The sequence below is a fragment of the Gnatocerus cornutus genome, chromosome 7 (assembly GCF_029298725.1).
Source record: "Gnatocerus cornutus isolate USDA-ARS CGAHR chromosome 7, icGnaCorn1.1, whole genome shotgun sequence".
Lineage (NCBI taxonomy): Eukaryota > Metazoa > Arthropoda > Insecta > Coleoptera > Tenebrionidae > Gnatocerus > Gnatocerus cornutus.
This window is the reverse complement of record NC_142239.1, coordinates 13,195,332-13,197,615: the sequence shown is the minus strand read 5'-3', so window position 1 is coordinate 13,197,615 and position 2,284 is coordinate 13,195,332. Positions and strand designations below refer to the sequence as shown.

Genomic DNA, 2,284 nt, shown 5'->3' with positions numbered 1-2,284 from the left:
CTCAAAGTCTCTACAGTTTCTAATTCGACATAAAAGTGGACTTCATTTTTTAAGATTCATTTTTGAAAATCCGCACCAATAGTCAGCCCGTTCGCGCTTACAACATCACATTCCCCAGGCCGGGTCGTCCAAGCAAAAGAGGGTCTAAAATGGAGAGGACTTTAATTTCGATTTTTGTTTTAGGTTTGGGCAGATGTGAAGAGTGCTAGCACCCACTTGTATTCTTTTTTGATTTTGCTCTTTTGTATTTGTGTTGTGTTTTATGTTTTAGACACCCAGAGTTCCCGTGGTCACTTGTGGCGTGCGCGCTCACAACACCAACCCACCCCCGGCCTCCAAAATTCACACAAGTACTTAATTTTAATGTTTGGAATTGATCAGAATTGGAATGTATTGAGTGTCAACAACCATTTGCGGTACGAATTTTGAGCTGTAAAGGTAATAAGGTTCAGTTAATGAATTAAATGTAAGTCTGATTATGATGGCAGCAGTTGAAGAGGTTGAAGAAGTTCGTTTTCGCCATAATGTATTTTTATGAAATTTGAAATTCCCGCCATGTGTTTGTTTTTACGAGGCCAAAAATACTTGCTTGTGATTGGGTGTTTTGATTTTACGGAATATGCAGGGTGCCTTGATTTTTGACATTTAAAATTTCGTTTGTTGGAATCGCAAGTTTTCATAAAATTGTTTTAAATTGGTGCTGTTGGGCAAAATTTCAACAATTCTCGGATGAATTTTGGATAAAGAAGATAATTTAGATAATAGTGTTTGTAATACAGGTTTTTAGCACTCCTCTGTACCTACAATTTCAGGTTTTTATTGGGAAGAGGAAGAGGTATCTAGAGCTCTGCTGCAACAAAAGCAAGTTTTGGTTAATTTGACGAAAGTGTGGACACAAGCTTCAATGTAGCGTAAGAAATTGTGATTTAGAGATGAGATGAGAGTTGGACAATGATGAAGTTCATGGACGTGTAATTTTATACTCTTGGTTATCCCAGTGCTGTTCAAATGGAAAGTCATGTGGTTTCGCAAACCTATTGTCCTCATGCGGTTGAAATTTGGAAGAAAGTAAGCTGAAAATTGTTTGCTTTCAAGTTTTCAGAGAATACTTAAGTTTTAGGCTGTGTTGGTGGTGAAAAATGAAGAGTTTTGTGTTTTTAAAATTGATAGAGGTAGAAAAAGCACAAAGAAGTTAACAATAGGACAAAAAAGTGAAGGGTTCTAACTAAGATCTACATGAAAGCCCTTTCAATTGCAGCAGACATCAAATTTGTTTACTTTTCAATGACTGTTAACACGAAAAATTATTGGTATGGTAATTAATAAGTTTATTATTGGGCGCATGTCTTATTATTAGTAATTTTACTTTGTCAAAAAGGAAGAATTGGCTGATGTTTGATGATTAAAAACTAAAGATTGAATTTTCTTCCATTTTGTTGAAATTTTTAGTGGACGTAATTTTTTTTTTATGCCTACTAATGATTTTGCCTACGTTTAGGCATGAGTAATTTCCCTTAATTTGAACAATTCTATGGTAATTTCAGATTAAAACATTAGAAGTGGGGCTGCATGGATAAGAAATGGAAAACATCATTGTCGATTTTATTATCAGCTTTTTGGAAATGGAACAAAAACAATTTTATTCAAAAATCGTTAACAGTTTCTTTGGAAAATGGAAGAGTTGGACCTTGTTACTTGAAAAAAAGAAGGAAAAAAGTCTACCACCTTCAGAAAAATGGAATCAGAGTGAGTAAGCAGGTAGTATTTATTGAGTAACCAGAATTGGTAGTTAATTCATTTATTTATAGATCATAATTTTCAAAAACGGTCGCAGAAGATCCAGAAATATGTTTTTATGAGTTGAGCAAAGACAGAGTTGGAGTGTTAGTACTCATGCTGCTTTTGTTGATGGTTCAATATAGCTGATTACTCTGAAATGTCAAAATCTGGTAGTAAACAGGTCTGCCAACAGCTACAAGATTTAGAGTTTTATGTAAAGTCAAAATAAGAACAAGAATTTGAAATTTACAAATATCAGGTAGATTAGATAACATTGTTTGTAATACAGCTTTTTAGTACTTTATACCCACATTTCCAGGTTGTTTTCATGCATGTGACCTGCAACAACAAGAAGCTTAACTTTGGTTGACTCAATAAAAGTGTGGTAACAGATATTAGTTGAGAGCATTGACTTTAACTAAATAACATGATATTATAACATGTCACTGGTTCAGAGTGAGAAAATGAGAAAATGTGACCAAGATGTAGTTCATGGATGTGTGAT

At 34.1% G+C, this 2,284-nt stretch overlaps 2 long non-coding RNA genes across 7 annotated transcripts; both read left to right on the top strand.

Moving 5' to 3' along the window:
* Nucleotides 1-472: 472 nt before the first annotated feature.
* Nucleotides 473-1,284, top strand: LOC148171181 (uncharacterized). The gene is made up of 3 exons (XR_015770474.1): nt 473-764; nt 813-1,068; nt 1,121-1,284. It is a non-coding gene; the product is annotated as an uncharacterized LOC148171181 (long non-coding RNA).
* On the top strand, nt 1,220-2,280 carry LOC148171180 (uncharacterized). 6 transcript variants are annotated; one of them, XR_015770470.1, is made up of 4 exons: nt 1,220-1,310; nt 1,545-1,746; nt 1,809-2,038; nt 2,099-2,280. It is a non-coding gene; the product is annotated as an uncharacterized LOC148171180 (long non-coding RNA). The 6 variants fall into 6 exon arrangements; XR_015770469.1 differs by having other exon boundaries at nt 1,545-1,758; XR_015770468.1 differs by having other exon boundaries at nt 1,545-1,761; nt 1,809-1,960.
* Nucleotides 2,281-2,284: the final 4 nt, after the last annotated feature.